Genomic DNA, 23,200 nt, shown 5'->3' with positions numbered 1-23,200 from the left:
CCCCCACAAGTGACCCCATTTTGGAAACTAGATCCCCTAATGAACTTATCTGGATGTGTGGTGAGCACTTTGAACCCCCCCAGTGCTTCACAGAAGTTTATAACGACCGGGCGTGAAAATAAAAAAATCGTATTTTTTCCACAAACATGATCTTTTAGTCCCCATTTTTTTATTTTCCCAAGGGTAACAGGAGAAATTGGACCCCAAAAGTTGTTGTCCAATTTGTCCTGAGTACGCTGATATCTCATATGTGGGAGAAAACTACTGTATGGGCACACGTCGGGGCTCGGAAGGGAAGTAGTGACGTTTTGGAATGCAGACTTTGATGGAATGGTCTGCGGGTGTCATGTTGCGTTTGGAGAGCCCCTGATGTACCTAAACAGTGGAAACCCCCCACAAGTGACCCCATTTTGGAAACTAGACCCCCTAATGAACTTATCTAGATGTGTGGTGAGCACTTTGAACCCCCCAGTGCTTCACAGAAGTTTATAACGACCGGGCGTGAAAATAAAAATATCGTATTTTTTCAACAAACATCATCTTTTAGTCCCCATTTTTTTTATTTTCCCAAGGGTAACAGGAGAAATTGGACCCCAAAAGTTGTTGTCCAATTTGTCCTGAGTACGCTGATATCTCATATGTGGGAGAAAACTACTGTATGGGCACACGTCGGGGCTCGGAAGGGAAGTAGTGACGTTTTGGAATGCAGACTTTGATGGATTGGTATGCGGGTGTCATGTGCGTTTGGAGAGCCCCTGATGTACCTAAACTATTGAAACTCCCCACAAGTGACCCCATTTTGGAAACTAGACCCCCCACGGAGCTTATCTAGATGTGTGGAGAGCACTTTGAACCCCCAAGTGCTTCACAGAAGTTTATAACGCCTGGGCGTGAAAATAAAAAAAACATTTTTTTCCGCAAAATTATATTTTTGCCCCCAGTTTTTTATTTTCCTAAGGGTAACAGGAGAAATTGGACCCCAAAAGTTGTTTTGTAATTTGTCCTGAGTAGGCTGATACCCTACATGTGGGGGTAAAACACTGTTTGGGCACATGGCAGAGCTTGGAAGGGAAGGAGCACCATTTGACTTTTTCAACGCAGAATTGGCTGGAATTGAGATCAGACGCCATGTTGCCTTTGGAGAGCACCTGATGTGCCCAAACAGTGGAAACCCCCAATTATAACTCCAACCCTAACCTCAACACACCCCTAACCCTAATCTGAGCCCTAGCCCTAACCCTAACCCTATCCCTAACCCTATCCCTAACCCTAGCCCTAACCCTAGCCCTAACCCTAGCCCTAACCCTAGCCCTAACCCTACCCTAACCCTAACCCTAGCGGGAAAATGGAAATAAATACATTTTCTTTTAGTTTTATTATTTTTCTCTAACTAAGGGGGTGATAACGGGGGGTTTGATTTACGATTTATGGCGGTTTTTATGTTTGGCGGCTGTCGCACGCTAAAAGACGCTTTTTATTGTAAAAATAGTTTTTGCATCACCACATATTGTGAGCTATAATTTTTCCATATTTTGACCCACCGAGTCATGTGAGGTCTTATTTTTTGCGGGACGAGTTGACGTTTTTATTGGTACCATTTTCGGGCACGTGACATTTTTTGATCGCTTTTTATTCCGATTTTTGGGATGCAGAATGAACAAAAACCAGCTTTTCATGAATTTCTTTTGGGGGGTGCGTTTACACCGTTCCGCGTGCGGTAAAATTGATAACGCGTTTTTATTCTTCGGGTCAGTACGGTTACAGCGATACCTCATTTAGGTCGTTTTTTTATGTTTTGTCGGTTTTTTGCAATGAAAACAATTTTATATAAAAAATAATTATTTTTGCATTGCTTTATTCTGCGAGCTATAACTTTTTTATTTTTTTGCGGATGATGCTGTATGGTGGCTCGTTTTTTGCGGGACAAGATGACGTTTTCAGCGGTACCATGGATATTTATATGCGTCTTTTTGATCGCGCGTTATTGCACTTTTTGTTCGGTGGTATGATAATAAATCATTATTTTTTGCTTCGTTTTTTTTTATTTTTTAAGGGGTTCGCTAAAGGGGTTAACTAATGGGACAGTTTTATAGGGCAGGTCATTACGGACGCGGCGATACCAAATATGTGTACTTTTATTGTTTTTTTTTTTTTTTATTTTCAAAAAATGGATTTATTGGGGAATATTTTTTTTTTTTAACTAATTTATTTAGCGATTTTTTTTAAATTATTTTTAACACTTTTTTTTTTTTTTTTTTTTTTTACTTTATTACCTTGTCCCAGGTGGGACATCACTGTCCTGTGACAGATCGCTGATCTGTCACATCACAGATCACTGTGACAGATCAGCGATCTGTCACAGGCACTGCTGCAGACTTCCTCATGCCTGCGCTTTGCAGGCACTGAGGAAGCCAGCTTCCTCAGGCCCCCGAAGGCCCCCGTCGCCATCTTGGATTCGGGGGCCTGGAGGAAGGGAGTCCCCCGCAGCAGCGCTGCACATTGCGCTGCCGTGGGGGGCTCAGGGAAGCACGGAGGGAGCCCCCTCCCTGCCGATGCTTCCCTTTAACCCCCGGTACACCGCGATCGCGTTTGATCGCGGTGTGCAAGGGGTTAACGTGTCGGGGGCGGTCCGTGACCGCCCCTGACACATTGTGCCGGGTGTCAGCTATGATAATTAGCTGACACTCGGCCGCGATCAGCGGCGCTCACCACGTGGGCGCCGCTGATCGCGATGACGTAATATTCCGTCCATGGTAATTAGGTCCATGGTCACATGGACGGAATATTACGTCAATTGTAGGTAAGGGGTTAAAAAAAAAAAAATTGCACCATTTTCTGAGACCTGTAGCGTCTCCATTTTTTGTGATGCGGGGCTGAGTGAGGGCTTATTTTTTGTGTGCCGAGCTAGTATTTTTAATGATACTGTTTTGGTGTGGATACGATCTTTTGATTGCCCGTTTTTGCATTTTAATGCAATGTTGCGGCGACAAAAAAACGTAATTCTAGTGTTTTTTGGGTTTTTTCGCTACGCCATTTACCAATTGAATTAATTCTTTTTATAGCTTGATTGGGTGATTCTGAAGCGACGATACCAAATGTGTACTGTATTTTTCAGACCTAAGTTTTGAAGGAGGAAAAGGGAAAAAAAATGTCAATTTTGTACATAATAATCCCTATCCTGGTGTGTGTATATGTGTGTGTGTATATATATATATAATATGGTCTTCTCATCCCCATCCTGATACACATGGGCCCCTCATCCCTATCCTGGCAGGAATGATCACCCTCATCCCTATACTAGTATGCATATCCCCATTCCCGTCCTGGTATGCTTGGGCCCCATTCATATCCTGGTCGCGGAGCGGTGTTGAAAGAAAACACACCTGCCAGACGATTTCACTGCTTTCAAACAAGCTACACTTGCCTTTAAATCAGCCCGCACCTCTGCTAAACAGACCTATTTCACAAACCTTGTATCTTCATTATCCCACAACCCAAAACAACTGTTAAGCACATTTAACTCTCTCCTCTGCCCACCACTGCCACCTCCAACTCCCCTCATCTCTGCTGAGGACTTTGGTCCATCTTGTTTTTGAAGTAGGTGGCAAATAAGGCAAACCTTTACAGTTCCACCACCCCAACCGCTCCAAATACCAGAACTCTGCCCTTCCCTAATAACCTCTCTCCAACATCACTGAAGGAGAGCTTACTCATCTCCTTTCCATATCACGCCTCACCACCTGTTCACTTGACCCCATCCCTTCCCACCTTCTCCCCAACCTCACTAACATGATCATTCCAGCCCTAGCCCATCTCTTCAACCTATACCTAACTTCTGGTACCTTCCCCTCTGCCTTCAAAAATGCCACCATAATACCCATCCTCAAAAAATCAAACCTTGACCCAACTGCTATGCCCAGCTATTGCCCCATATCACTGCTCCCGTTTCCTTCCAAATTCCTCAAACAGCATGTCCATGCTCAACTTTCCTCCCACCTCTCATCTAACTCCCTCTTTGACATCCTGCAATCTGGCTTCCGCCCCCACCACTCCACTGAAACTGCCCTGACCAAAATTACTAATGACATACACCCAAAGCTAACAGACAGTTCTCCATCCTCCTCATTCTTGACCTGTCCTCTGCCTTTGACACAGTTGACCACTGCCTACTGCTACAGATTCTTTCTTCCCTTGGCATAAAAGACCTTGCCCTATGGATTTCCTCATACCTTTCTGACCGCACATTCAGCGTTTCCCACTCCCACACTACCTCCTCATCCCGCTCCCTCTCTGTTGGAGTCCCCCAAGGCTCTGTCCTTGGGCCCCTACTTTTTTCCATCTATACTCTTGGTCTAGGACAACTCATAAAGTCCCATGGCTTCCAGTACCACCTGTATGCAGATGACACTCAGATCTACCTCTCTGGCCCAGATGTCACCTCTCTGCTGTCCAGAATCCCGGAGTGACTATCAGTCATATCCTCCATTTTCACCTCTCGTGTCCTAAATCCCAACGTAGACAAAACTGAACTCATTATTTTTCCTCCATCTCATGTATCTTCCCTACCCAATCTATCTATTATGGTAAACGGCATCACGCTCTCTCCCGCACCTGAAATCCGCTGCCTCGGAGTAACTCTCGACTCTGCTCTGTCCTTCAAACCACACGTCCAAACTCTTGCCACCTCCTGTCGCCTCCAACTTAAAAATATTTCCACAATCCGTCCCTCAGTCCTCAATCTACTAAAACTCTTGTACATGCCCTCATCATCTCCCTCCTTGACTACTGCAACACTCTCCTCTGTGGCCTCCCTGCTAACTCTCTTGCACCACTCCAGTCTGTCCTCAATTCTGCTGCCCGACTAATCCACCTCTCTCCTCGCTACTCCCCTGTCTCTCTCCTCTGCAAATCCCTCCATTGGCTCCCAATTCCCCAGCGAATCCAGTTCAAACTACTAACACTGACCTACAAAGCCATCCACAACCTTTCCCCTCCCTATATCGCTGAACTAATCTCCCAATATCTTCCCTCACGTAATCTTCGATCCTCCCAAGACCTCCTACTCTCCTCCACACTTACTCGTTCCTCACACAACCGCCTCCAAGATTTCTCCCGAATATCCCCTACCCTCTGAAATACCATGCCTCAACACGTCCGATTATCCACCACCCTCGGATCCTTCAAACGGAACCTGAAAACCCATCTTTTCAGGAAAGCTTACAGCCTGCAGTAACCTTTCTGCCGCCTCACTACCACCTGAGCTGCTGCACCCCCGACCTTCTCTCTCTTCCCCACTATCCCGTAGAATGTAAGTCCGCAAGGACAGGTTCCTCTCCCCTCTGTACCATTCCGTCATTGTAAATTTGTTTACTGTTACCGATATCTATAACTTTGTATATAACCCCCCCTTCCCATGTACAACACCGTGGAAATAATGGCGCTATATAAATAAATAAATAATGCATAGGCCACATCCCTATCCTGGTATGCATAGGGCCCTATCCCTATTCTGGTATGCAGGGCCCCCATCTCGTCTTGGTATGCATGGCCCCTTCAGAGAACATTAAAAAAAAACACCATTAGGCTCAGTTCACACGTGGCATTTTTTTTCGTGTTTCCGTGGCGGTTTTAACCGCACGATTTTGCCGCGAAAAATAAGCATCCCATTCATTTCTATGGGATTCCGCAATGCTGTGCTAATGCTGCGGTTTTTACCGTGGCGGAATCGCTTCGCGGTAGAAAACGGCATGCTCATTAATTTTGCGGAATCGCGGCGATCCCACACCCATAGGAATGCATTGTTCTGCTTACTTTCCACATGTGGCTGTGCACACCATGCGACAAGTAAGCAGAACATTTGCGGATGGTACCCACGGTCCGGAGGAGAGGAGACTGTCCTCCGGGCTCTGGGTACCATATCCCTGTAAAAAATAGAATTTAAAATAAAAATATTGTTATTCTCACCTTCCGACGTCCCGCGCAGCCTTCCCGCCTCTCTCCACGCTCCCAGTCCTCCTTTGCGAGCGATGACGTCCGTTCTCGTGGGATCGCGAAGTCTCGCGGTCATTCACGCGACGTCATCGCGAATGACCGCGAAACGTCGTGATCCCGTGAGAACGGTCGTCATTGCAGTAATTGTCGCAAAGGATTACTGGGACCGGGAGAGAGGCGGGAAGGCTGCGCGGGACGTCGGAAGGTGAGAATAACAATATTTTTATTTTAAATTCTATTTTTTACAGGGATATGGTACCCAGAGCCCGGAGGACGAGGAGAGAGACGGGAAGGCTGCGCGGGACGCCGGAAGGTGAGAATAACACTATTTTTTTTTTATTATTTTTTACATTCTATCTTTTACTATTGAGGCCGCATAGGCGGCCTCAATAGTAAAAAGTTGGTTACACTCGTCAAACACTGTTTGACGAGTGTGACCAACCTGTCAATCAGTTCTCCAAGCGATGCTACAGATCGCTTGGAAAACGCTAGCAATTCTGCAAGCTAATTACGCTTGCAAAATGCTAGTTTTTCCGCGGGAAAATCACGGGAATTTAAAATGCGATTTTCCCGTGGAATGGAATTCCGGAATTCTTGCGGTAATTTCCGCAAGAGTTCCGCTACGTGTGAAGCCTTACTCTTACCTACCTGGCGCTCACTTGCAGTGTCCTGCTCCGGTGCCAGCAGCTGCTTTATGCTTGTAAACGGCGCATGGCGGTGAGGTCATGTGCTGTTCACAAGCGAGCACAGCTGCTGGAATACTTGCCGGGACTATGCGCATAGAGAGCAGTGAGTATTCATTGCTCTAAAGTAGCATGCAGTGTCAGCCACTGGCTTTCTGCTGCTGATGGCTGTCAAGTGTGCCGCTCTTTCCACTTATCCTGTGGTGGCAAGTTTGGTTCATATTTGTGGGGTTGAAGTCACCTTTGTATTGTCCAGTGACCTCAAGCCCATGGCTTAGTAATGGAGTCGTGTCTATAAGACACTTATCCATTACTAATCCTTTAGTTTTATTGTAAATAAACACACAACTAGACTAAAGTATTTTATTTGAAATAAAAAAACACATTTTTTTTACTTTTTAATTTATAAATAACAAACACAATTATACTCCCCTAACACACGTTGCACTGAAGCCAATGTCTCCTGTAAAAAAATTAAAAAATCTGAAAACAATATCCCTTACCTGTCCGTTGTTCTGTGCCACGCCGTAGTCCATGTCTGGGGATCAACCGTTTTTAACCTGGATAGTGCCAAGATGCAATCGTCCAGGCTGAGAACCACTGAGGAATGAGCTGCTGTGAGTGCAGTGTCAGTGGCGACGTCATCCAGGTTACCACAGGTCACTGAATCATTCAAAAAGATTTTTGGCACTCAACTTTTGCGATAAGTGAAGAATTTTATTTGCAGTCACAAATGTTAGACGTTTCGGCTATGACAGTAAGCCTTCATCAGTACACTGCAAATTTCACAAAAATATACATGCAAACAAATCAGACACTACTTGTAGTACAAAAGGTTCAAATTTTAACAATAATCAAAGAAAGAAAAAGAGGGTATGGATCTCTTAGTGGAGAGGGGGTGCAGACTCTTGTAGTGTAAAAGGCTGTTTCTATCTGTGCTTTTGACAAAAAGGGCAGTGCTCAATTGACCCTCCCCATTCTTAATGATCTTAATGCTCTTGACCTAATGACCCTCACTGTTGAACATTTACAAGTAGCTACTAACACTAGTTGTGATACCATTAAGAACTTTGAGTTACAATTGGCTTCTAGCATGACTGAGGAACTCAATTCTCTAAAAGACAAACTCAAGGGGGTCATAGACCAGCATAAACGGGACACTGAACAGAGGAAGAGGATTAAGTTCCAGAGAGATACGGACGATTATAATAGTAATAGGGTGTACCATTGGCGTTATAATACCACTTCTCGATCTAACTCCTCCAGGTTTGATCATCAGTCTTCCAACGATCCTTCGACATCGGGCTCCGAGACGGATAGAAGAGATTATCAGTCTGGACAATCACATTTTTTAGATTAATGCAGAAGACGCCCACGCAGAAGAGGATCTGCCGCAGCCAACGGAGGAAGAAACTCAGATTCCTAAAGGATTACGAGATCTCAGGTACAGACTCCCTCGTTATTAATATTTCTTACAGAACTCTCAGCATTGCAGAGAATAATCTTTTGCAGAGGGGATTATCTTTTTGCCCTTCATTCAGAATGAGCACTTTCCAAATGGACATGGACCTACAGCGGTTTTATCGCCGCATAAGACTTCTAGTACACTTTGCTTAAAAGGACAAGGAGGTGGTTCCCCCTCTATCTACCATCCCATGTCCGATTTCCATTGATCGTCTACGACTCCGCAATAAGAGCACTTATCGACCTTCACTTGGCTCCCATGCGGTTGAATCCTTTATTGAGTTTGTTGACAAAGCATTTCTCAAATTACGTCAGGATATTGAGCGAGGGGTTCTACTTGTTTCCCCTAATCTGGATACAGTGGACTAACAAGCTTTGGAAGCCCTCCGACAAGATTCTAGCATCATCAAATCTGCCGATTAAAGGCGGGGCGATCGTTGTAATGGACAGACAAGGCTATATGAGGGAAGTAATGCGCCAACTGAGTGACAGTTCGGTTTACTCTGTCTTACCACACGACCCCACGAAAGGAGTTAGAGATTCTATTAACTCCGTCATTACTGATTACACCATGAGAGGTGTGATTGACATCAAAACAGGTGACTTTCTGACAAAGACGGACCCCATCACCCCAGTATTTTACATTTTTCCAAAAGTAGACAAGAGACCAGAGTGTGCCCCGGGCCGACCAATAGTGGCATCGACAGAATCCATTTTGTCACCACTTTCCATACTTTTAGAAAAAATATTAACTCCCCTGACACGCCAAGCATCATCCTACCTATTGGACACAGGAGATTTTCTTAAAGTTATACGGTCTTTAGGCCCTATCCTTAGGGATTCTTACCTAGTGTCCTTGGACGTCAAGGACCTTTATACATCTATCCCACATGACTTGGGTATCAATTGTGTCAAACGACTATTAAGATCAAACATGGACAGTGACATGGTCAACTTCTGTGTTGAATTATTGACATTGGTACTTACCAAGAATTACTTTCTCTTCGAGGACACATTTTATTTGCAGACGAGAGGGACCGCGATGGGGTCCAACGTCGTGCCCCCTTACGCAAATACTTTTATGGCGATCTTTGAGGGCTGTATCCTAACCCTCTATTTAAGACCAACTGTCTAGTTTGGAAAACATTTATAGACAATATTTTCTGTGTTTGGATGGGTCCACTACATACTTTGGAGGAAGTTCATGATATATTGAATGCAGCTTGGTCTGGCTTATCCTTTACCATCACGAGTGATTTACACGAAGTAAGCTTCCTAGACACAAAGATCATTAAGAATGGGGAGGATCAATTGAGCACTGACCTTTTTGTCAAAAGCACAGATAGAAACAACCTTTTACACTACAAGAGTCTGCACCCCCTCTCCACTAAGAGATCCATACCCTCTTCACAATTTAGGAGGGTAGAACGTATTGTCTCTGATCCTACTGTTAGTGAAACCAGACTCAGTGAGATGTACAAAAAATTCAAGGGTAGAGGCTATCCCGCTGACTTACTAGACAGCGCACTGCATCCTCCTACTTCCACTCGCAACTCACTGACAGGACAAATTTCCTTTGTCCATACATTCCATCCTTATGTACATATCTTACATCGTTCCATAAGGAAACACTGGGGACTTTTGAGGGAGGCACATCCAGAGGTCACTGAATTTCGCCAGAATTTTTTACCCTGCTACAAGCGTCCCAAGAACATCAGGGACACTCTGATTAAGGCTGATATTGGCTCAGGTATAAGATCCTCAACACACAGATTTCTTTCAACCCCCAAGACGGGCACTCATCCATGCTTGCATTGCAATCAATGTGGGAATGTACTGAAAGGTGATCATTTTTATCACCCATGCTCAGGTAAGCGATATAGGATTAAAGACTTTACCACTTGTGACACCTCGCATGTGGTATATCAGATTAAATGCCCCTGCGGGTTCCTTTACATCGGTGAGACTACCCAACCGATAAGGGAGCGTATCAGTAAGCACAAGTCCACAATTAGATGTAGCAATTAGAGTTGAGCGATACCGTCCGATACTTCAAAGTATCGGATCGGAATGGATCGGCCGATCTTAAAAAAAAAAAAAAAAAAGTATCGGTATCGCCGATTCCGATACCGGAAGTCCCATTCAAGTCTATGGCTGTGCAGGCTCCGGGGGGCTGTGCCGGCCTGCCGGGGGGCTGTGCCGGCCTGCCGGGGGGCTGTGCAGGCATCGTCCGATGGGACTACAAGTCCCATCGGGCGATGCCTGCTACCATGACAGTGATTGACACATTAGCCAATGATGGGACAGTAGTAGTCCCATCATCCGGCTAATGTGTTGAATGTAAAAAAAAAAAAAAAAATTACATGCTACATACATGCTACATACATACAACATGCATGCTACATACATGCTACATTCATACTACATACTACATTCATACTACATATATACTACATGCAACATACATACTACATATATACTACATGCATGCAACATGCATACTACATATATACTACATGCTACATACATACTACATATATACTACATACATACTGCATGCTACATACATACCACATATATACTACATACATACTACATGCATGCTACATACATACCACATACATACTACATACATACTACATGATACATACATACTACATATATACTACATGCAACATACATACTACATATATACTACATGCATGCAACATGCATACTACATATATACTACATGCTACATACATACTACATATATGCTACATACATACTACATATATGCTACATGCATGCTACATACATACTGCATGCTACATACATACTACATATATACTACATGCATGCTACATACATACTACATGCTACATACATACTACATATATACGACATACATACTACATACATACTACATGCATGCTACATACATACTACATGCTACATACATACCACATACATACTACATACATACTACATGCTACATACATACTACATATATACTACATGCATGCTACATACATACTGCATGCTACATGCATGCTACATACATACTACATACATACTACATATATACTACATGCAACATACATACTACATATATACTACATGCATGCAACATGCATACTAATATATACTACATGCTACATACATACTACATATATGCTACATACATACTACATATATACTACATGCATGCTACATACATACTGCATGCTACATACATACTACATATATACTACATGCATGCTACATACATACTACATATATACTACATACATACTACATACATACTACATGCATGCTACATACATACTACATGCTACATACATACCACATACATACTACATACATACTACATGCTACATACATACTACATATATACTACATGCATGCTACATACATACTGCATGCTACATGCATGCTACATACATACTACATACATACTACATGCTACATACATACCACATATATACTACATACATACTACATACAATACATTCATACAATACATACATAGACATACAGTACATATAACATATCCTTCCGCACTGTATTCCTCCGCCACTTAAAAAAAAGTCCCTAGTCTCACTTTATGCCATTGCTGCGTGGGAATTTCCCACACAGCAATGGCATAAAGTGAGACTAGGGACTTTTTTTTTTTAAGTGGCGGAGGAATACAGTGCGGAAGGATACCTACCTTCCGTCATTGGAGTCCTGCAGCCCGTAGAGAACGGCAGCAACAGCTGATGCTGCAGTTCTCTACCCAAGATCGTCGTGGGACACACTCGTGGACTGCTTCGGATCGTGGGTGAGTATTTTTGTGGTTTGTTATGTTACTATTTATTCCGTAAAAGACAATGGCTTCGGGGAACAATGTGACAAGTATTGGTAAGTATGTTACTCTATGTTGTATGTATTGTATGAATGTATTGTATGTAGTATGTATGTAGTATATATGTGGTATGTATGTAGTATGTATGTAGCATGTAGTATGTATGTAGCATGTATGTGGTATGTATGTAGCATGTAGTATGTATGTAGCATGTATGTAGTATGTATGTAGTATATATGTAGTATGTATGTAGTATGTATGTAGCATGTAGTATGTATGTAGCATGTATGTAGTATATATGTAGTATGTATGTAGCATGTAGTATGTATGTAGCATGCATGTAGTATATATGTAGTATGTATGTAGCATGTATGTAGCATGTAGTATGTATGTAGCATGCATGTAGTATATATGTAGTATGTATGTAGCATGTATGTAGCATGTAGTATGTATGTAGCATGCATGTAGTATATATGTAGTATGTATGTAGCATGTAGTATGTATGTAGCATGCATGTAGTATATATGTAGTATGTATGGTATGTATGTGGTATGTATGTAGTATGTATGTGGTATGTATGTAGTATGTATGTGGTATGTATGTGGTATGTATGTAGTATGCATGTATGTAGCATGTATGTAGTATGTATGTAGTATGTATGTGGTATGTATGTGGTATGTATGTAGCATGTAGTATGCATGTAGCATGCATGTAGTATGTATGTAGTATGTATGTAGTATGTATGTAGCATGCAGTATGTATGTAGCATGTATGTAGTATGTATGTAGTATGTATGTAGCATGCATGTAGTATATATGTAGTATGTATGTAGCATGTAGTATGTATGTAGTATATATGTAGTATGTATGTATGTAGTATATATGTAGCATGTAGTATGTATGTAGCATGCATGTAGTATATATGTGTTATGTATGTAGTATGTATGTGGTATGTATGTAGTATGTATGTAGTATGTATGTAGCATGCATGTAGTATGTATGTAATATTTTTTTTTTTTTTTACATTTAACACATTAGCCGGATGATGGGACTACTACTGTCCCATCATTGGCTAATGTGTCAATCACTGTCATGGTAGCAGGCATCGCCCGATGGGACTTGTAGTCCCATCGGACGATACTTGCACAGACCCCCGGACATCAGCACAGCCCCCCGGCAGGCCGGCACAGCCCCCCGGCAGGCCGGTACAGACCCCCACAGGGTGCACAGACCACCGGCAGGCCGGCACAGCCCCCCGGCAGGCCGGTACAGACCACCGGCAGGCCGGCACAGCCCCCCGGCAGGCCGGTACAGACCCCGGGCAGTCCACACAGCCCCCCGGCAGGCCGGCAGAGACCCCCGGAAGGCCCGAAATGACGGCGCATCATGATGCGCACACACCGCGCATCATGATGACGTCAGGCTGTCAATCATCTTGGAACTTCCGATTCCGATGCCGACTTCCGATATTGAAAAAATATCGGAAGTCGGTATCGGAATTCCGATACAGCAAGTATCGGCCGATACCCGATACTTGCGGTATCGGAATGCTCAACACTAGTAGCAATACATTATTGCCATTACCACATCATTTTATTACAGCTGGACACAGCATTCCACAATTAAAATTTTTAGTCATTGAACATGTCCCCTCTCCTCGGAGAGGTGGTAATCGTGTCCAACTTCTCAAACAAAGAAGCCTTTTGGATACATGAGTTACAAACATTAACACCAAAGGGCCTTAATAGGGAATATGACCTATTATCATTTTTATAATAAGTTTTCTCTACATAGGGGAGAGTGCATTTTGGCTGACGGATCTTCTTTATAGATTGTGGTATTTGTGGTTTGTTATGTTACTATTTATTCCGTAAAAGACAATGGCTTCGGGGAACAATGTGACAAGTATTGGTAAGTATGTTACTCTATGTTGTATGTATTGTATGAATGTATTGTATGTAGTATGTATGTAGTATATATGTGGTATGTATGTAGTATGTATGTAGTATGTATGTAGCATGTAGTATGTATGTAGCATGTATGTGGTATGTATGTAGCGTGTAGTATGTATGTAGCATGTATGTAGTATGTATGTAGTATGTATGTAGCATGTAGTATGTATGTAGCATGTAGTATGTATGTAGCATGTAGTATGTATGTAGCATGCATGTAGTATATATGTAGTATGTATGTAGCATGTATGTAGCATGTAGTATGTATGTAGCATGCATGTAGTATGTAGTATGTATGTAGCATGCATGTAGTATATATGTAGTATGTATGTGGTATGTATGTGGTATGTATGTAGTATGTATGTGGTATGTATGTAGTATGTATGTGGTATGTATGTAGTATGTATGTGGTATGTATGTAGTATGTATGTGGTATGTATGTAGTATGCATGTATGTAGTATGTATGTAGTATGTATGTGGTATGTATGTAGCATGTAGTATGCATGTAGCATGCATGTAGTATGTATGTAGTATGTATGTAGTATGTATGTAGCATGCATGTAGTATATATGTAGTATGTATGTAGCATGTAGTATATATGTAGTATGTATGTATGTAGTATATATGTAGCATGTAGTATGTATGTAGCATGCATGTAGTATATATGTGTTATGTATGTAGTATGTATGTGGTATGTATGTAGTATGTATGTAGCATGTAGTATGTATGTAGCATGCATGTAGTATGTATGTAATATTTTTTTTTTTTTTTTTTTTTACATTTAACACATTAGCCGGATGATGGGACTACTACTGTCCCATCATTGGCTAATGTGTCAATCACTGTCATGGTAGCAGGCATCGCCCGATGGGACTTGTAGTCCCATCGGACGATGCTTGCACAGACCCCCGGACATCAGCACAGCCCCCCGGCAGGCCGGCACAGCCCCCCGGCAGGCCGGTACAGACCCCCACAGGGTGCACAGACCACCGGCAGGCCGGCACAGCCCCCCGGCAGGCCGGTACAGACCCCCACAGGGTGCACAGACCACCGGCAGGCCGGCACAGCCCCCCGGCAGGCCGGTACAGACCCCGGGCAGTCCACACAGCCCCCCGGCAGGCCGGCAGAGACCCCCGGAAGGCCCGAAATGACGGCGCATCATGATGCGCACACACCGCGCATCATGATGACGTCAGGCTGTCAATCATCTTGGAACTTCCGATTCCGATGCCGACTTCCGATATTGAAAAAATATCGGAAGTCGGTATCGGAATTCCGATACAGCAAGTATCGGCCGATACCCGATACTTGCGGTATCGGAATGCTCAACACTAGTAGCAATACATTATTGCCATTACCACATCATTTTATTACAGCTGGACACAGCATTCCACAATTAAAATTTTTAGTCATTGAACATGTCCCCTCTCCTCGGAGAGGTGGTAATCGTGTCCAACTTCTCAAACAAAGAAGCCTTTTGGATACATGAGTTACAAACATTAACACCAAAGGGCCTTAATAGGGAATATGACCTATTATCATTTTTATAATAAGTTTTCTCTACATAGGGGAGAGTGCATTTTGGCTGACGGATCTTCTTTATAGATTGTGGTATTTGTTGCATTTCTATTTACTTGACTTGAACTCACAAAATTAAATGAGGGTTGTGTTTATGATGGGGTACTGTTTTTGCTGTTAAACATGAGATTCACAAACGATGATTCTAATATATTGTCTTATTCTTACAGAGCCGTTTATATTGAACGTCACGCAAATGTCACTCCTGGTCTCTTTTTTACCCCTCGGACTCTCCCTCTCCGCCTCCTTTTGTCTGGACCATATTTTCCCTTTTGCTTTTTTCTTTTCTTTTTCTAAAGTTTTTTTTCCTTTTCATATTTTTGTACCCTGTTTTTATGAGTATATACTTTTTTATAGGATGACATCTAATCCGCAACAACATAGGCACATGTGCTCTAACATAGGGCAATGATTCAGTAGCTACAAGATACATACAAGTACACATAACACTGGCATATTGAAGACGCTCTAACACGCCACCCCCACTAGACGTCATAGATAAACAATGCCTCTCATTTGCCGCCCTGTTACACAGTCTCACAGGGGGATGACGCTCCAAGGCGCCGTCCCTACCTGACGTCATAGATATACAATGCCTCCTATTTGCTGTCCTGATACACAGATTCACAGGGAGATAACGCGTGCTCCAGCGTCACTACCTGTGACGCGGTTCAATCAATCTGGGCGATAGTCCCGCCCATTGTCTACTTATACCATGGCAGCGCTGGCCACTAATACCTGCAGCACTAGCGGTGGATACCGCGTTCCTCCAGGCTACACAGCGCCACCACCCACCAACGGTAAGCTTACTTATTGGTACCCTTACACAGGTCACAGCGGTATTAACCCCTTTGTTCCTTTTATCTTGTAGACTGCTGTTCATACATTCCTGAGACCGTTACCTTTCATTAGCTAATATAGGCATATTAACCCCATATGTGAGATTGCTAAGTCACGGTATTATACACCTTGGGGCTGACCATAGATCAGTATTTATGGTTCTTCTGTTTTTCTTCATTAGACCTTCCAGGGGATTCCCATTTATAACTGTATAACTGTACTGTCACACTTAGCGATGTACCAGCGATCCCGACCAGCGATATGATGCGGTCAGGATCGCTGGTACATCGCTAAGTGGTCACTAGTGAGCTGCCACACAGGCAGATCTCACCAGCGACATCGCTGGGGACGGGGGTCGCTGCTTACCTGTCACACTAGGCGATCCTGCATCCTCCCGCCCGGCTCCACGCTCGTCGCTCGCCTCTCCACATGAAGCGCCACAGGAAGCTAACGACGAGAAACAGTCCTGGACGTTCTTGCGCGATCAGCGATAACCAGCGGGGGAGCCGGTCGTAGGTAAGTATCAGACACAGCGATATCGCTAGCAATATCGCTATAACGTCACAAGTTATAGCGATATTGCTAGCGATATCGCTTAGTGTGACAGGCCCTTTACACACTGAGGATATTATACTTATTTCCCTTCTAATTTTCCCCAGGTCAGTTTTGCACTTATTGAACCTAGATAATACGTATCAATTCAGTTTGCATACCTAATGTTATACTACTTAGATCTAGATTCTGAGGCTTTTACATCCATTGTGGACAACATGGCCCATACTCATCCTACTAGTGGTGTTTCATTTGAGTGAGTAACGTGGATTTAGTCCAGATTAATCCTATTTACAAAATGTTTTTCTCATGACCACAGCAGCGACTTATACTTGTACATTCTTTTCTTATCTTAGATATTCAGAGATTTGTTGAACACTAAGCAGTCTTGGTAGATCTGCATTTTTTTTCCCTTTTTTTCTTTTTCTTTCATTTTTGAAACCCCTCCCTTGAATACCTTAAACCCATCCTTCCTAATCACTTGTGCACTGATTGTAGTTTCTTTCTTTGGATTATTATTGTTAAAATTTGAACCTTTTGTACTACAAGTAGTGTCTGATTTGCTTGCATGTAAATTTTTGTTAAATTTGCTGTGTACTGATGAAGGCTTACTGTCATAGCCGAAACGTCTAATATTTGTGACTGCAAATAAAATTCTTCACTTATCGCAAAAGTTGAGTGCCAAAAATCTTTTTGAATTACTTACTCTGGTGTGGGAACCTTCTTTTTGTGCACCGACTCAGTTGTGCCACGATATATTAGAAACCACAGGTCACTGAGACTGTATTCCCAGCTAGGCCCCTGAACTACCATGACTTTGGTGAAATTGCCACTACCACAGTGAGAAAAATTCTCATGGTGCAGCAGTGAAATTTCTTCCTGTGAACTGCGGTGAACTCTCAGAACTCGGCTGAATCATAAGATTATAAATAAATCATTTTAAAAACACCGCTCATCTCTAACGTACCTATTAAAATTTAAGTGCAGAACGTCTGTATTCGTGAAGGGCAAAAATATTCAAACACTTTGGGAAGTCACTGTAGATTTCTGGGAATTACATGCCTGTGTATTTCTTGTATTCCTATCAATATGGCTGTTCAGGAAAGCAAAAATGTGGGCAGACAATCCGCGCTGCAAATCACTAAAAACTCAGATTATTAATACAGTGGTCTTTATTCTACACGTTTCAGAGTCTTACAGAACTCCTTCCTCAGAAAGGAAGAAAGGTGGTCCTCCTGAGGAAGGAGTTCTGTGAGACTCTGAAACACGTAGAATAAAGACCACTGTATTAATAATCCGAGTTTTTAGTGATTCGCAGCCCAGATTGTCTGACCACATTTTTCCTATCCTGAATCTTCTATGTTGGTCCCTCATGGATCTGTGGTTCTGCAGCAGCGAATCCTCCATTCCCTGTTACAAAACTCCATTTGGTGAGTGTATTACTTGCAATTGTTATCTGCACATTGGATAATGCACTATTGCTCTATTTCTCTTTCACAGCAATCTTATCAATATGGCTATGGCATTACAGTGCATGGTAGGCAATCCCCAAATGTTCATCTATTTATATAACTGCCCTGTAATGTTTTCTTTTCCTGTTCTGTCCAGATGTCACTGTATCCCAGAATTCCAAGCGGAGAAAGTTCACCGACCGCCATATTGGGATACCGGTGATGAATACCATCGCACCACACACACTATATGCCGTACGCACCACACTCGCACACACTCACACACTCAGACTCATACACTCACACTCATACACACTCGCACACACATACTCAGACTCACTCTCACACACACACTCTCACACTCACACTATCACACACATTCACACGCACACACACTCACACACACACGCTCACATTCACACACTCTCACTGTCTCTCACTCAGTACCACCAGCAGGACACCATCGCACTGCACCTGCGCAAATTCTGCGCAGGCACAGTGAATCATTCGGCTGATCCCGTCGGCAGATGTTCAATGTGTCTACAGGCATAGAAAGCCGGTCACATTGTTTTCCCACAAATGAAAGTTCATTTTAAAAATTGTCTGTGCCTGACCGTGTATGGAGCATACCACATCTCCTGGGTAGGGGAAGAAGCAAAAGACAATACTGACATTACAGCAGGGAATCACAGAGGATCCATTTTGTGAGGTAAAATTTTCACTGACTTTTTAAACAATATTTTACCTCGCAAAATGTATCCTCTGCGATCTCCTGCTGTAATGTCAGTATTGTCTTTTGCTTCTTCCCCTGCTCAGGAGCTGTGGTATGTTCTGAACACAGTCAGACACAGGGGTGTGAGAGACAGAGCACAGGGGGAGGAGACAGCTCAAACGGGACAGCACAGGAAGGAGAGAGACAGCAGACAAGGGGGATAGAATATGGGGTAGACAGGTCAAAGAAGAGTCTACAAACAGGAGAAGTCAGCACATGGGGAAAGAGAGAGTGGATTGGTGTGTGAGCACATGGGGAGAGAGATTCTCAACACTGCAAAGCCTGCCCCCAACGTTACATTACCGCCCTCCCAATGCGTTAGCATCGGGCCTCCATCTAGTTGGCTAATAAGTGTGAAACATGCTCGATGGAGACTTGAGTATGGCACTCAAGCACCTGCAATACTTGATTGAGTAAAGAGCGTACCCAAGTACCCCGATGCTAGATCGAGTATTGAGCAGTGGCGAGCATGCACACTCATCTTAGTTGCCATCAGTTAATCTTTAGTTTAGCTCTTATCTAATATGTCATGGTAATTAGCAGAAGTCTTAAAAAATAAGGATCAAGTCTGCAAATATTAACTCTTTGTATCATCTTTATGTATTTATTATAAAAAGGTTAAATACCCATGAAATTCTGATAATTGAACCATTGTAACCATAGAAAAATCTTAAAAGTTCTAAAAACACTGCAGTGACACACTTTGTGAAAGCAAAAATTTGCATCAGTGTAACAACTTTGCCTATAACTGTACAAGTTAGGAGACTTAATTGATAGGATATTAATATGACCCCAAACACACAAAATCAGATGTGGCCCCCATCCAATCCAAAAAGAAAAAGCAAATGGTAAACCAAATGTACTGGCAATCCAAGTGTCATAAATTATTGATATAAAAGAGATGAACACAATATATTATCCCATGTTGATGTCAATAAGGGTACGATCACACATTTATGGTGAGAAACACAGAGACCAAATATTAGGCTATATGCTAATGCACATGGGATTTTTTTCACGCAGACCTCAGCAGGGTTACTGTGGCAGCTCGCCGCCTGCTGAAGGCCCCGATAGCTGCCATCTTAGTCTACCCATGAAGCTCAGCTAGTACTATTGTAGTATATAGAATAGAGTACTTAGTAAAAATACAAAACATTTTTTATGAATTACTGCATAATGTTTCAGGCTGTAGAGGGAGTTAGTGGACATCTAACTTCTCCACTACATGGTCTCCCTAAGCACTGCACCCTGATTCATAACAAAGATGTTGACAATCTAAAAGTCAGTCCCATTGAACATATCCTGGCTAGAGATGAGCGACTTTGCCTTTTTTTGGGTCGAGTCGGGTTTCATGAAACCCAACTTTCTCAAAAGTCGGGTCGAACGAAATCGGCCGATTATTGTGAAAAGTCGAAGGCCGACTGAAACACGAAACCCAATGCAAGTCAATGGGGAAGAAAAGTCGGCAGTGAGTGGAGGACAGGAAACACACCTACAGTAGCCATTTTAATGCCAAAAACATCAATTCTTATTACTTAAGCTTGTCAACCTTAATTTACTTTATAATAATAGTTAGGCATTGAAAACTGGGGGTTATTTGGCTAAACTTGTGGGGGGGGTAGGGCTGGCTCCAGATTTTCGTGGGCCCGGGGCCAAAGAGTGTCAATAGGCTCCTAACACATGCCACAATTCATGATCCTCTGATACAGCAGAGAAATAGCGGTATAGTACAATGAAAAATACTTCACTTATTACATCTCATGACTGATATCCATTTTAAATTCTCCAATAGCTCCAAAAACGGACAGTATATTACTCCATACAGTATTATGGCCACCACATAGTGCGCTATACAGAGTAATGAGACCCATATATTTCTCCATACAGAATTATTGTTCCCATATAATGTTTCAAACAGTATATGATGAGCTCCACATAATGCTACAGTATATGTTGGTCCCCATGGATGAAGCTCCACTGTGTTATGGGCCCAAATAATGCTCAATATATAATGGGCCCCATTTCTAATGCTCCAGTGCATAATGGGCCCTGTAAATGCTGCTCCAGTGTCTGATGTCCACCTTTGGAATGCTCCAGTGTATGGTGGGCCTCATATATCATTCTCCAGAGTATAGTGCTCCCGAAAAATAGCTGTCCCAACATTGAAAACAATTAAATAAGTCTCCTCGCTAGGGAATCCCTGTACTAGTCTGGACTCCTCGTCATCCCCGTCTTCCTTCTCACTGCACTTTGACTGTTTAGGCAGAGGGCATACAGACATGATGTCATCACGCTCTCTGACCAGAATGTCACTGTCAGGAAACGTGGAAGACGTCACGGCGGTGGAGCAGGGAGAGGTAAGTATTTCAACTTTGCAAGTGCTGTGATCCTGAGCAAGCAGGGGGGCTCACTCGTTGGCGACGGCACTGGCACAGGGCCCCTCATAGTACGCCGGTGTGTCTGACGGCGGGTGTGCACTCCCAACGTCAGAGACCCTTGATTTTACTATGAGGGACCTTGTGCCAGTGCCGTTGCCAAAGAGTGTGCCCACCCACCTGTCCAGGGCAATGGCACTCGCACGGGTGCGTGCGCAAGGTGGTGACCCCTGCCCTGTGGGGGTCGGCAGCCCAGTTAGGGAGGTGGAAAAATTGGCCTATGTTGATGTTGGACATTCAGCAGCTGAAAATGGAGTAATTGGAGAAGTCTGCGGAAGAGGAGGACAAAAGCAAACCATTTTTCTGGCAACCTACGTGTCAGCAGGGGAGGGTGAGACAAAATCCTTTGAAACCCATGCATGGTTCATTTTAATGAAGGTTAGATCATCAACATTTTGGGTCGACAGACGGGTCCTTTTTTCTGTCAGGATTGATCCAGCAGCACTGAAGACTCGTTCAGATAACACACTATCAGCAGGGCAAGCAAGTTCCTGTAAGGCATATTGTGCCAATTCAGGCCAGGTGTCAAGTTTACTGGCCCAATAGTCAAAGGGGAATGACCGGTGAGGGAGAACATTGATATGGGAGGAGAAGTAGTTTGTTACCACAGTTGACAACTGCTGTCTTCTGTCACTTTCGATCGATGCAGTATTACCAGTCGTGTGATTGGTACTTGAAAAATCAGTCCACAACATGGTCATGAAACCCCTGTGTCCAACGCCACTTCGGCTGTGTGCACCACGAACACCTCTTCCATGTTGCCCCCTACGGCTTGTTGGAAAAACATCGCCGCTGTGTGCTGGGAGTGCCTCAAACAAACGGTTTACCAGAGTTTCTTGTTTGTTAGCCAATATTAGCTCTAGGTTTTCCTGTGGTATGATGTTTTGGAATTTGCCTTTATAGCGTGGATCCAGGATGCTGGCCAACCAGTAGTCGTCATCGTTCATCATTTTGGCAATGCGGGGGTCCATTTTTAGGATCTGCAAGGCATAATCAGACATGTGGGCCAATGTTCCAGGTGTCAATGATGCACTGCGAGTGCTGGGTGGAAGAGCACTTTCTGGCATATCCACATCCCTCCAGTCACGCACAAACCCTGTACCTGACCTTGCCAAGCCAACATTTTTTCTTGCCCCCTGAGAAGCATCCTCTTTCCCAAAATAATCATCCCCATCCTCCTCCTCCTCTTCCTCTTCTTCCTCCATCTCATCCACGAGACTTCCCTGACCAAACAATGGCTGACTGTCATCAAGGCTTCCCTCCTCCTCGGCTGCAGACGCCTGCTCCTTAATGTGCGTCAAAGTTTGCATGAGCAGACGCATAAGTAGGATGCTCATGCTTATGATGGCGTTGTCTGCGCTTACCAGCCGTGTGCATTCCTCAAAACACTGAAGGACTTTACAGAGGTCTTTCAGCTTCGACCACTGCACACCAGACAACTCCGTGTCTGCCTGCAAACTGCCTGCCCGTGTATCCTCCCACAAATGAAATACAGCCTGCCTCTGTTCACACAGCCTCTGAACCATGTGCAGGGTGGAGTTCCACCTTGCTGCAACGTCGATAATTAGGCGGTGCTTGGAAAGGTGGAGCAATCGCTGCAGCTTCTGCATACGACTGGAATGTACGGGCGACCGGCAGATGTGCGAGCACAGTCTT

General features: G+C 43.5%; 1 protein-coding gene across 2 annotated transcripts in view; it reads left to right on the top strand.

Moving 5' to 3' along the window:
- The window catches only part of RNPC3 (RNA binding region (RNP1, RRM) containing 3), a 538,973-nt gene extending 521,414 nt beyond the window's left edge, over positions 1 to 17,559 (top strand). The window contains exons 16-17 of one of the 2 annotated variants that reach the window (XR_012231460.1): positions 7,941 to 8,118; positions 15,665 to 17,559. The gene's annotated coding sequence lies outside the window, so the exon portion shown is untranslated. The remainder of the gene's footprint in view (positions 1 to 7,940; positions 8,119 to 15,664) is intronic. The other variant, XR_012231459.1, reaches the window with a different exon arrangement.
- Positions 17,560 to 23,200: the final 5,641 nt, after the last annotated feature.

This window comes from Dendrobates tinctorius, unplaced genomic scaffold (assembly GCF_039654945.1).
Source record: "Dendrobates tinctorius isolate UK_male_01 unplaced genomic scaffold, ASM3965494v1 ptg000029l, whole genome shotgun sequence".
Lineage (NCBI taxonomy): Eukaryota > Metazoa > Chordata > Amphibia > Anura > Dendrobatidae > Dendrobates > Dendrobates tinctorius.
This window is presented reverse-complemented; position numbering and strand designations above follow the sequence as displayed.